Raw genomic sequence first — 14,462 nt, 5'->3', positions numbered from 1 at the left:
AGTCAACACTGCCAACAATGCAGTTATTAAGAAGTCTGCGTGTGGAGACACGTAGGAATAAACATGCATGTGAGATGTATGAGATCAATTATGATCACACACCATAGGTACTTCTACTTTTGAGCATTTCCATCTGATACTTCTACTCCTACTTTTTAATCCACTACATTTATTTACAACAATAGTTACTTTACAGATTAAGATATTTCCCACAACTAGCCCCATATTTTCTCTAATATTCCAGCGTGTTTTCTCGATTATGTCAAGTGTTATGTTATCAAAATTAGGTTGACACTGTTGTGTAGAAAAACTCACTTGTACGGAAATGCTTTTGCAGAACTTAGTGTCCCACTGCATGTAAACGCCTATGAATTAATTTTGTTTCTCACGCTTGGCTTCACAATGTTCATCAACACTAGAACACACATCTTAATGCGTCATCTGAATGTACTTTTTACCTTGTGGTAACTGCACCTTTCAACCACACGTTCGCATCTTGTAAACACCCACAAGTGTCAGCTCTAGACTCAAAGTGCAAAGTTTCCCAGCGTATAGCCTCAACTACTTATAGGTAGTTTTTAAAATGTATCTAAAGGAAGGTTGAGTGTTTATTTTTAAGAAACGAAAAACACAACTGTGGGAGCCAAGTTACATTTCTAGGCTTTATGTGTGGTTCAGTAAATGAGTGCAGTCTGTGTTTTGTTATAGTTTATATAAATTGAGGTAAATAAGTGAATTAATGAAGTAAGTTGAAAAATAGTAAGTTGTTAAAAGTCTGCTCATAATAATTTTATTTAAGTCATGTAAGCATATTTTGTAGGAGGCAATGCAATGTGAGCTTTCCATTAGTATGATACTGCTTTAAGGCTCTGTCAGTGTCTATACCTGTACAGATATATTTGTTAACAGATATTTTCCTCTATGTTATGGCCTCTCGTCCACACACTAATAGAGCTTTAAGTCATCAAAACTGATGTTTTTTTAACGCCTTCTAAGGAGTGGTTTCCAACTGGTGGATCGCGGTCCAAAAGTGGGTTGCAAGTCCATTCTGAATGGACCACAAGTGACTCGCAAATGTGTCAAGTTTGTCAAAATCACACTTTATTTTTTAAGTACAACGAATTTTCAGCACAGAACTTTTAAAACTTTAGTATGTCCAGAGCATCACTCATATGTTTGAGTGTGCTCCTTCATCCTTCTATCGAACAAGGATAAACAATGATGAGATCTCCAATAGGTGTTTCTCTGTTACCTTTGGAGCCCGGTCTCACTCCAAGGTCGTCGAAATCCAGCGCTTGGGCATTGACTTGCGACATCAGAAACTAACATAAAAAGCAGTCCTTTAACGTCGGCATGCTATGCGGGTAGTTGCCGTTATAGTTTAACGGCGCCCGGCAGCGTCAGGGGGAAACGCGGGGGGACAAGGACGAAAGTTAGGCAGCAAAAGTGGGTGAGTGGGAGGGGTGTTGGATGGGTCCAACAAACACCGACTTTCACCTGGTGTTCGCATCCCGTAAGATTCTAAAGCCAAATCCTGTTCCTTTTTCCTAAACCCAACCACATGTGTTTGTTCATCATCTTTACTCCCACTGAATTTCCTGTGAAAACGAAAGTGTATCTTAAAAGAAGAGAACTTGACACGGTGTCCCAGATTGTCAACATGCAACGCACCCAGGGTACCTTGCATGTCGAATGTGGTCGTGGAAAGTTCATGACCAAACGTCAATATGTGACGAGGTCAGAGTGAGAATGTGTTGACCTTTGCAACGAGAAGAGAGCTAATGCCGGAGAGCATTTGAGCGTTCTTGTGTGGATGGAGATATTTTGTAAATCGAAGGTCGTGTGGACAGAATTATTTTTTATCTGTGTGGGAGAGGTGTATGAGAAATAGGGGTCTTGTGCTCATTGGGGTGAATTCATGAAAAATGTGTTTTTTTTGTTCAGTTGAAGTTCAAGTAACTACGAAGCTTCACTGTTTTCCTACTGCAGTACAGTTTACTGATTAGAATAACTTTGAATACTCCCCTAAGAGGATAACTGTGGAATAAAAATACTTGTGGAAGTTTTTCCTTTTCAAGCTATGTACATAAGATACGCCAATGCAGGTTGAGCCTAATCTCCAAGCTGCCCTGCGTAAATGTGCAGAAGACAGCAAAGATCAATCCAATGTCCAGGCAATAGACACAGTGCTGCACAACTTCTATGTGGACGACTGCCTTAAATAAGTCCATTCAGAATGGTAGTACCACACCTTGTGAGCTGTATGTGAAATGGATGGACTCAGACTCACCAAGTGGGTAAGCAACACAAGGGTTGTGCAGTCTGCTATCCTTGAAGAGGAAAGGGCAACAGAGGTTAACAATCTCACCCTGGATCTGGATGTGCTTCCCATAAAAATGGCTTTGGGAGTTCACTGGCGTATCCAGTCTGACAGCTTCAGGTTCAAGATCATCATACCACATAAAGCTATCACCAGAGATAACATCCTATCCATTGTGAGTTCTGTTTACGATCCATTTGCTATCACAACAACTTTTAGAGGCATTTTATTCTTTTATTTCTTAGCATTCGGTTTTATTTGGAGGCAACAAATACAGCTGCATCAGATAAATATCTAAATGTTTGCGAGGACACTAATCAGGAAGTTGACCGTGTGCTCACTAAATCAAACAAGATGAAACTAACAAATCCAATTCTGTTATTTGTACTCTGTAAACAAGTGCAGGATGTTAGCGTTGGTACACTATTACACAGTGGTGGCGTGATCTGTGGTGCATGCTAAAAATGTGTCATGTACTCCACCGAACACTAACTGAAACCTTCACCAGGGCGCCACTTCCTCTGACCTCAGGGTGAAGTTTCCTCTCTAACAAAGTGGAAGGAACCAGTGACTTTCATATTCCCCTCATTAACATATATATTTTAGCATATTGCTTCAAAATCAAATTCTATAGTATCCTTTGGAATGTTGTAGTATGAGGCAGATGTGATGACTTTAACGACAGTGTTTTGTACACCATGCGGAAACATTAACATTTTTCTCTTCCCTTTTTTTTTCGTCCAATGTAGACAAGATCAGATTCTTATCAGTTTACCATGATATTGAATGTGCATGCAGAAACAAATCGGGTTCAAATCAGGTGGCATTGAGCAATTTCTGAGTTAAATTATAGTTGTGTATTTTTGTGCTATTTTCCATTTCGTTGATGGTTTTTATAGATCTCTTTAAAGTTATACAAAACCCTACTTTGTGTGTTTTGCCTCATACTTGACTTTGACATAAATCCTTCAACAAGTACGAACGCAAAAATGCATTTGTGGATGTAAACAGCAGTTTCTTTGTACTGCTTTCAAATTACACAATGTCAGAGATGTAGAAGCACAGACGGAGGCAGCTGTTCACACAGCTTTACTCAAAATTAGAACCTCTTCATCACCTTCGTCAGGACCACAGCTCAGTCGCCAAAAAGAAAATATTGGCATTATTTCTGCAAACACCAAATATGCTACATTTGTACAGTTCATATGTATCATAACGTTACTAATGTGCCGTAGTTTATGAGTTGACTTTGTCATCGGAAGGTGGAGGGGATAGTGGATGGCATGATACCTACAGTAGGCAGGAAGCCTGCCAAGCTGCAGACCATTGTTCCAGACCAACAAACAACAGAGACAATTTTCAGTGTTTTCCTGCTTTTTCCAGCACCGTTTTAGCCACCAAACATGAGTGTTTTTAGCAACCCGTCAGTATTTTTCCAGTGGGCATAATGTCATAAGAAGCGGTTGTTTTTTACTAAGACATTGCTGCATTTCCAGCTGGGATTGTTCCATGGAAAGCAGTTGTTTTTTACTGGGACAATGACGGCTTCTCCGACCATGATTGTGCCACCAAAACCAGTTTTTTTAAGTCCAAACATTTTGCTCTTGCTTCTGATTCTTGAGCTGCTGTGATGTGAATTTCCACAGTTTGGGATCAATGAAGTCTTATATGTTCCCACCAAACCTTGCTACTTCTTTCAAGCAAAAATATAGGTCTGATTTGCATCTAGATTTTATCAAGTTTATCACTGTGCATATAGAAAGACAATGCTGAACCATTAAGTTCTGTTCAAACACTAACACAGAAGCACAAAATAAGAATACATGAATTAAAATCTGCCTTGTCAACTTCTCACTATGTGAATATTTTAGATTTACATGCAACTGTCTTTACCACCTCCTGATGCAGTGTATATTATACATACTTACTCTTGAGACCCATGCTTTACTCTGTTATGACTGAACGTCATGACGAACTGTGGGCTGTCCATACTGGAAGCAAACCCTTCTTATCGCGTTTCCAGTGATGGGGGACAAGGTCTCACATGCTTTGTTTGATATAAGAATAGATCTCAAACGTCCATAATTCCTACTCCCGATTAGATTATTTTTTCATTCCCTCTAATTACATGTACACAATATCTAAGTGTAGAATAAATCCAATCCTCCTTTCAGATCATTCCAGAGTCCATCTAACGATCCAAGTTGATCAGAAAAGTTTTATTTGTAAACGATGGAAATTCAACTCTTCTCTTCTTAAAGATAATGAATTTAAATCAAATATGCGTGTGTGGATAACAAACTATATTAAAGAAAATAATAATTCCTCCTTAGAGCCCAGCGTTATTTGGGAAGCAGCAAAAGCTACATTAAGAGGACTTCTTATCTCATATGCTTCTTTTAAAAATCATGAAAAATGTATCAAAAGAAAAGAATTAGAGAGAGAAGTAGCACATTGTGAAAACCTTCATAAAAACGCATCTACAGAGGACAACTGGAGACAAGTAACTGCTGCCAGAGCAAAACTAAATATTATGATATCAGATGAAATCACACAAAAAATGAATTATATTCGACAAAAGGAATACGAATTTGGAAATAAACCAGGTAAACTATTAGCTCACCAAATTAAGAAGGAGCAAGCTGAAAAGACTATTAAAGCAATTCACTTCAGGGAAAATAAGATAACCTACCATCCAAAAGACATAAACCAAACCTTTTTCGACTTCTATAATAATCTTTATAAATCGCAAGGGGGATACTCACAGGAAGAATTGGATAATTACCTCAGTAACATCAAGTTACCTGAAGTTTCTGCTCAGGACCAACAATTTTTAAATTCACCATTTACAGAAACAGAAATCTTGGCCACAATTAATTCAATGCCTTTAAATAAAAGTCCGGGACCAGACGGTTTCTCAGTTGAATTTTATAAAGAATTTTGGCCTGAGATTCAACCTATTTTCATGGCAATGGTGAACAATTTTTGCAAGAAAAAACTACTTCCTCAGACAATGAACTTGGCTCATATTAGTGTTTTACATAAAAGTGGTAAAGACCCTTTGCAGTGCTCTTCATACAGGCCTATAAGTCTCTTGGATCATGACTATAAGATTATTACAAAACTGTTAGCAAGAAGGCTGGAGGCCATCCTACCTAAGCTGATCAATCCAGACCAGTCAGGCTTTATAAAGGGGAGATATGCAGCTGATAATATAAGGAGAGCCCTGAATGTAATAAATTGTATCAATAACCAGCTGAAGCCTTCTCTCTTGTTATCATTAGATGCAGAGAAAGCTTTTGACAGGGTTGAGTGGAGTTTTCTTTTTTCTGTTCTCCATAAATTTAACCTGGGTGGTAATTTTATTGATTGGATTAAAACTATATATAACAGCCCTAAAGCTGCAGTAATAACTAATGGCCATTGCTCTGAGTTTTTTTCTTTAACTAGAGGGACAAGGCAGGGATGCCCCCTGTCACCATTACTTTTTGCTATGGTGATCGAACCACTGGCAGCATGTGTAAGAGACAGCACTAACATCCAAGGCTTAAAACTTGATAACAATGAACACAAAATTTCCCTATATGCTGATGACATCCTTTTATATATCACTGATCCTGAGAAATCTATATCTCACTTGCAAAATGCAATCAAACAATTTGGAAGCTATTCAGGATATAGGATAAATTTTAACAAGTCCAATGCTATCTTCTTACACATGACACCAACGGAAAAAATGCTTACATCTTGTGGTTTTAATTGTACACCAAAGGGATTTAAGTATTTGGGTATATTTATTACTCCAACTCTGGATAAATTGTTAACAGAAAATTATACCCCCCTCACATTTAAGATAAAATCAGACCTGTTAAAATGGTCTTCCCTGCCATTGTCACTTTTGGGGAGGATAAATGTAATTAAATTGAATGTTCTTCCTAGGTTAAATTTTTTTTTTCAGATGCTTCCATGTTTTTTATCTGTGGAGTTTTTCAAATCAATAAACAGTTCCCTCTCAAGATTCATTTGGAATAATAAAAAACCTCGGATCAGTTTAAAGACTCTCATGAAGCCAGAATCTATGGGAGGTCTTGGTTTGCCTAACTTTCAATATTATTTTTGGGCAGCTCAATTAAGGAACTTGATATCATGGTCAATGGAACGATATGAGTCCCTGTGGGTTCAGATGGAAGCAAAACCATTTGAACCTCTGCCTCTCATCTCCCTACTATTTATTAACCACTTCGAAAAGATAAAAAACATGGACAAATGCTTCTCTGTTTTTAATACCTTGCAAACTTGGAGAGATTGTAGAAAAAAAAGTGGAATCACATCATGTACCTCTATTTATTCTCCGATTTTTCAGAATCCAGACTTGAACACTCAAATTACAATGGTTAATATAGGTCAATGGATAAACTCGGGTGTAACACAATTCAAAGACTTGTTAAATTTGAACATGCAGTTGAAATCTTTCATTGATTTAAGATCAGAATATAACATTCCTAACAAGCACTTTTTTAAATATTTACAAATTCGGAGTATTACTCATTCACTTATTAAAGAAAAGAAATTACGGCTTGGATTATCTGAAGTTGAGGACAATCTGTTATCTTCAAACACAATTAAAGGAAAGATAAGCAATTTTTATAATATCTTATCAAGAGAAGGCCAATCCTCTTTCCTATTGTTAAAAAATATTTGGGAGAAGGAGTTGGGGAGAAATTTAGAAGACAATGCCTGGTTAAATATCTGTGAAAGAATACATTTTCCATTCACAAGTAATAAAATTAAGGAAGCTAATTTCAAATTCATCCATAAATACTACTTAACTCCAACAAAAATGCATAAAATATCAAAGGATATTTCACCAAAGTGTCATAGATGTAAAAAGATGGAGGGATCATTCATGCACATGTTCTGGGAATGTGATCTTTTAAAAAGTTATTGGAACTCAATCCATTCCCTCACACAATCAGTTTTGAACATAAAATTTGAGTTAAACAGGAGTTTATATTTACTAAATGACACATATAATTTACAGTTAGATAACAAAAAATGCAGGATATTAATTCTGGTCACTTATTTTGCAAAGAAATGTATACTTTTATTTTGGAAGAATGATTCCCCTCCATCTTTTAAGATTTTCCTTGATCAATTGTCAGCATTCTTACCCTTAGAAAAACTAACCTTGGAAAAATACAATCGTGGTCATCTATTCCATGAATTTTGGTTCCCTCTGTTCTCTTGTTTGGAGAAATGCTGAAGGCTGCATGTTGCCCTACTGCTGTCATTTATTTATTCATTTTTTTTTTTTATGCATTTATTTGTTTTTGAGTTTTGTTGCCCCTATTTTTTTTTTATTTTTTTTTAATTATTATTATTATTATTTTATTTTATTTTTTTTTCTGTTTTGGTTTGTTTCCTGGTTTGTTCTTTTTCTTGGGGGGGGGGGGATTGCACAAAGGAAAACTGTAAGACTTACCATCAGATTGTATCTGGATTATTTTCTTTTGTGAAATAAAAAGACTTATAAAAAAAAAGAAAAAAAAAAAAAGAATAGATTTTAAAGTTCCACTGAAGCTAATCTGAGGTCTTAGCTAATTGAGTCGATTAACTCTGATAACAGTTGGAATTCTTCCAAAGTTACAATGGTTTTAGTACCAAATTGCCTCTTCATGTTTCCTCGTATGTTTCCTTGTAGAGCTGCAGTGGGGGGAACGTTAGGAAAAAATACTTTTGTGATAGCTTCAGACTGTTAAAGCCTTATATTAACTTCAGCTGAACCTTAGAACATATTTTTTACATCAAACGCAGATTTTACTTGAATCACGCTAGAAAGGGACAAATGAATTGGAAACATGTGAATCTACCCTTGAAGTCACTTTTTTATCGTACATTTATCACACTTTAAATTGCCTGACAGGAACCCCTGCAAATGCCAAAGTTAGATCTGGGTTAGGAAAGTATCTTTTAAATTGTGTGCAAAATAAGGTTCCCATGGAAGACTTACTTGGAATTATGCCTTTAAACAGTTACAACTATTTACACAATGTTGTTTTTTTCACTGTTTTTCACTTTGCATGGAGCTATTTTTAAAATAGTTTTACCTCTGCTTGATAATGGCATTTTCTGAGTTTGTAATTGTATTTCCCTGCAGTGCAGCAGCTACCCTATTCCCCAAACAAAATGTCCAACCAGGTAGTGCAGCCTGTCTTACACATCATGTGGCTTAACACAACATTTAACTGTTGAGACATAATGGCTGGCACCACAGAGAACATTTCATAAACACCCAAGGGTGCAAAACATTTACTGTATGCAAAACAAGAACAATGATGTCACCTCAGGGACATGTCTGCTGTGGCTCTTTTACAAATGAGTCACATAGTTTAGGTGGGGTAAAATCTTTGAATGCCGCAGACGTAGAGAGTTCAGAGTTGCATAGGAGGCTTGGGCTCGACCTGTTTTGTGAGTATTCAATTCAATAAGCTCTCTATGGAGATGGCACAAAACAAAAGTAAAGATCAGGGACAACTAAGGTCATCAGGTAACACAACCTGCGAGGGAGGAAGTTTGCTCTGATGCGTCAGGCTGGTTCACACAACACAAAACAATGCAGATGTGTTTACAGAACGCCGTACTGCACCGGCAGATTCAGAATGTAGACAGCAGGTTTAATTGAGCCAATAACGTCTGAATGATGGACAAATATTCACTGGAGAACACGTTCTATGTTATTTATTGTTTACTACGTAAATATAGTATGTCACCATGTGAAAATCTGTTTACCTTTCCCACCTTTTGCAAACAAAATTGCCTCATAAAACAGGAAGAGAGTAGGTCAAGGCCACATGACTCATCTTTCTGATCCATTTCCAGTAACTGGACATCCCAATGAAGTAGAGTGATTCCCAGTATGTGATGCACTGCTGATGCATTCCTAGTTCATGATATGCTTTTCTCTGCTCCCAGAAGTGAGTAAAAAGACCTAAAGCTCTCCATCTGTTGGGATAACAACTATTCTTTCAAAGGCCCTGTCTACACATACACAGATATTTTTGAAAATAAATATTTTTTATAATCCCGTCCACTCGGCCTTGGTTTTACAAAATATCTCTGTCCACACCAGAACGGAAAAAAAAGACTCCTAACACTCACCTGCGTTAGCTGGAGCAACATCAAATTTGTAAGACTTACACGTGTTTATAAATAAATATGGAGATCTGAAGAACGTTATTTTATATTCTTATATCTTACACTTGAAGCCCACATGCTCTAATTGCAGAACTTATACTTCTTTGAATACATAGAGGAGAAATGTTGATTCTACAAGAGGAACTCTGAAAACTGTCTCGGCCTGGGAAAACCAGAGACATTTCTGAGTTCCCCAGAGAGGTATTAGCACCAAGCCTACCACTCCTCACCACCCCCCTCCCACCTCGACCCCCCCCTCCCCATCTCAACTCAGGTCCACTTTGTGGAGTAGGGTCATGTGTGAGTCAGGTCAAGTGACAAAACCTCAGATTTGTTGGTAGTTCGGTCTTTCCCTGGGGAGCCAATAAAAACACCATAAAGAAATCTATTGGCTCCTGATGTGCTCGTACACCTCAGCCCTGTGAGAGCACGCTTCCTGAGTAACATTTATTGACATTTAATAATAATGTGAATGTGCCAGCGAGTATCACGTTCTTATTTTCTCTCCTACAAGTGCAGATCTGTATTTTGTTGTTTATTTTACTGTTGCGGTTTATGACTATGCATGTTTTGCTCTCTCATGGTGTTGAGTGCCAACAGTTTGAGAGCCTTATTAAAGCTTAAAGATCCTCTTTGTTCTAAATAAGGGAACAGATCACTGAACGGCAAGTCTCGATTTGTCTGTACTCTTCTGTCAGTTTTTGCATTCCTTCAATCAAATTCAGTGATATTAATGATTCTAAAAAACAGACAGCACAAATCTGAGTCTGCCAATACAGACAGAGAAGGCCATAAATGGTTGTGTCTATGTTTGTGTGTTTGCTCCAGAGAAAGTCCAGCGTCTCAAACATCCCACACAAACTTCCCATGTCGTTAGTAAAGAGCAAACCCCCCGGGGAGTCAGGTTACTCCCCCAGTTTTGTAAAACTGTTTTGATCAAAGGTGGGACTTGTGGGACGAGGATGCACTCTGGATTGAACCCCAATAAACATTCCAGGAATTATATCAGCAGTGGGATCAGTGGCTGTTAAAGAGATTAAAAGCAAATCTATAAACACTGAGAGACAACTGATGGCCTGCTGCTGCAGCTTGCTCGCCTAAGAGAGCGCTGATAACGGGCCTAAATCCTTTTTTTAAAGATTAATTGTAGGCTGTACACATGGTAAGTATCTATGGGAGCAAATAAGAGACATAAACATTTGAAATTCGCCAGCCATTGAATACCTAATATTGAAATTTATACACCACTGAATTCATAGCACTGAAATATGTTACCTTCAAAAACATGTATCGGAATTTATTTGTTCTACATTCACCTTTTCAAAACTATGAATTTTCTTGATTTGCAATTTTCAAAATCTGAATCAGTTTATACTTCAATTTTCGCAAATTCAGATCCAAAGATTTAAGTTTTACAATTTCAAAAAAACTTATTCAAGCTGCTCAAATTCAATTGGTGAAATTTAGATCTAAAAAATTAAGTTGTAAAAATTTAAATAGTAACATCCAAGCTACCAAGGACAGGATGGGCAATCAGGCCTGAGAGCAATCCATTGGAGTTCTGACCTATCAGAGCATGATACGTCAGTCATATGATCCAAGAAAGCAGCTTGAAAACTGAAACCCAAAGATACTGTTTTTGTTGTTTGTGTATAGCTGATTGTATGTGATGTCTGTTTGGAAATGTTTAACTTAAATTTTTGGATCTGAATTTGTGAACACTGAAATGAGCATTTTCAAATTTATCATTTTATTTGAAAATTGTTAATGGTGAAAATTTAGAACAAATAAATTCAGATACATGGTGTTCCAAGTAAAATATTTCAATGCCATCAATTCAGCAGTGTTTAAATTTCATTATTAAGTACACTTAAGTGTCTTATTTGCTTCCTTAACTATCACTCTTTGTTAGCATTAAACACCCTTATTTTTATACTAATTCATTCCTGCCTGTGTTTTTTTAAAACAAAGTGTTGTCTGTATTATTTATAGTACTTTAACATGTAATTTTGTGCACTAGCCAGTCACCTAATATTATCTTAATTCCTTGGAAGAAACGCCTGAGCTGCCTGACCACAGAAATAACTAGTACATGGACAGTAATTCGGTCAGAGACACTTAAGTCAAGTAATTCACATTCATAGCAAATGAATATAGGATTTTGATTTTTGAGACACGTTTCAGTATGTTTGATTCATTATGCAGCTAGTCTCTAAAACAAGGCAACAGCCTTTATTGTAGGTCATCTTATCAACCTTTAAAAATGTCATAGTCTGTGCCTTTCCTTCATTCCTCATGTGTCAGCTGTTTTCCCCCTCCAGTTTGTTTCTTGCGGTTCCTTGTTCGTCTCTCTGTGTCTGGCTCATCAGTCCTACTGCCAATCTGCCTGCTCACCTGAAAACCATCCACCAATTAACTCCAGCAGTACAAATACCCCGGCTCTGCAGTCCTGTCTCCGCCAGATCATTCAGGCTGCCTTGCAGTACTAACCACGGCCTACTTGTTGCTGATTGCTTTTCTTTCTCTTGTGGATTTTTTTTTTCACTCACTAGTCACCTGTGTGCCTGCCACTTCAGCGGCCACCTGCTTCCAGCCTTGCTCTGCCTGCCTCAGATGCACATTCACTGGTTACCCATTTGCCTGCCCTGTTTCTATTGAGAGCCCCTCTTGAGACATCCATTCTTGTTTTTTGTTTTTTTAAATAAAGCCACTTAAAACTGAACAGCTGTCTGGGTCTCCCCATTTCATACAACAAAAAATGTTTACAAACCACAGACATTTCTTCACATCCTGTTCACGTGCAGCACTAAAACGTGTCTGAACTGAATCTGATCATAACATGTCAACATGCAGATGTGGCTGCATGCAAACATAGTAAGAAAAGATGGCTCCAGTGATATTCGGATGTGGTCAGAGGAACATGTGACCACGTAGTTAAAGTAAACACAAATGTTTCCCTGATACATCAAGTAACTGCATAGACAACTGTGTTATCTGCATATGCTAATTTACTGGCTTCAGCTACATCAAAGTGGGAAACAATGACAGAGCATTGTGGATTTGCCAATTTTGAGCACCCACAAGGAAATCTTACAGTGGGGTGAATGTTGTACAATAAAGTTATTTAAAGGATATGGACACAGTTAAACTGTGAGTTCATCCATCCATATATTTAACTTTCTTGATTATTAGTAGTTTGGTTATTTATTGTTTTGAGCAATAAACAAATTTACCCAATATTCTGTGCTGATGTGATAGTCTTTGCATCGCATATAGGCTTTGTTCATAGATTCATATGTCTTGGTCACCATCCAGAAAAACATAAACTCTGTGCCTGTGGATGACATGCTTACTTCTTTTTAGACCTGACATAGGCGTATTTTTTGACAGGGTCAGAGATGTTGTGAGATAATGTCAGCTTCCCATATTTGCTGACCTTCCTTTACGCAAGCAAATATTGTTTTTTTACAATTCAGGGTAAATGATTAACACACAGCAGTCTGATAACACATCAAAATCCACAGCCAGGGTTTCATGATGCAACTAATACTGATTATGTGTCTACCTACAAGAAACACTTGAAAAAACTGATATTAATGTTTAACTTTTTTGAAACAGAAGAATGGCCCTGCAAAGCTTGTTATTTTGCTAATAATTTACCCAAGGAGTTGTACTTGTGTGAAAAACAACCTTGATTTTAAAAAAAAAAAACAGTGATTGCAAATGTTCTATAGGAAGGTTACCAGCTGCTTTTTGAGAACTGTCTTTTTCTTATGAACTGGCAAGAATGAAAACAGCAAAATAACGAGCACAAAGCAGAGCCAGATGACTTGGCTTTACTTACTTGAGTTCACATGTGTTCTCTGTAGATGTTTGTGTTGCGTTCATATGGAATCAGGCAGATGGTAGACAGCAGACGGACAATACTGGATGGTACAGTAAAAACACAGAATACACAGAATGGCAGGATGGTAGAATTAAACATACATGACCATATGTTGCAATGGTGATGACATATTGTTTACAGAGAATGGATCAAAAGTTTTCAAATAAAATAATTTTGTGTTCATTACTTTATGTATTTTTTCTAGCATTAGTTATTGGTGACGCCAGTGATTTTGGACTGTGTGAGGAAGCTATGTAACATCCAGTTGTATATTGTGTTGCAATGGACAGCAAAAAGTAAAAATATTTTAACTCTGAACAGCAATACCATCTACTATTAAGACTTTTGCCCAATGAGTGCATTTTTTTGTCCAAAATTGTGTGTAGAAATAGATACAACCTCAGATTGTGTCACTGACATTTGCACACTGACTCTGAAAATTTTGTCCGTCATGAAAGCAGTTGTAACAGGTTTGATATTCAGCTTTTTTTGCAGCCATCAAAAGACTTTCGAGAGTTGCTTGACCAAGAAGCAGCAAAGAAATGATGGCAGCAAGGCACATATATCTGCTACGAGACAGAGGAAGGGGTCACACAGTATCATTTCATAACAGATAGCCGACTTTCAGCAGGTCAGATAGTAATATTCAGGCGGATGATGCTGACAAGGAGGAGGAGGAGGAGGAGGAGGAGGAGGAGGATGTGGACTGCAAACAGACAGAGAAGGTGACAGGGTGGAGACAGGACAGCTCAGCCACAACCGAGTTTCACTCTGAAGTCATGAAAAGCTGATGCTTGGGCACTGACTTCCTGTGTCAGACGCAGACAAAAAAAAAAGCTGTCCTTTCCCATGAGAATGATATGCAGCTAGTAGCTGTTAAAGATTAACAGCAGGTGAGAGGGGTGGTGGATGGGTCCAACAACCACCGACTTTCATCCAGGAGGGCGGTGTTCACTTCCTCTAAGATTGTAAACCCAAACCCTGTTCTTTATTTCCTAAACCTAACCATGTGTGTGTTGGCAAAACGTGACCACGTGCATTTGTTGTTGGAGGAAAAAAAGC

Source organism: Epinephelus moara, chromosome 9 (assembly GCF_006386435.1).
Source record: "Epinephelus moara isolate mb chromosome 9, YSFRI_EMoa_1.0, whole genome shotgun sequence".
Taxonomy (NCBI): Eukaryota; Metazoa; Chordata; class Actinopteri; order Perciformes; family Serranidae; genus Epinephelus; species Epinephelus moara.
Note: the sequence above shows the minus strand (reverse complement) of the source record.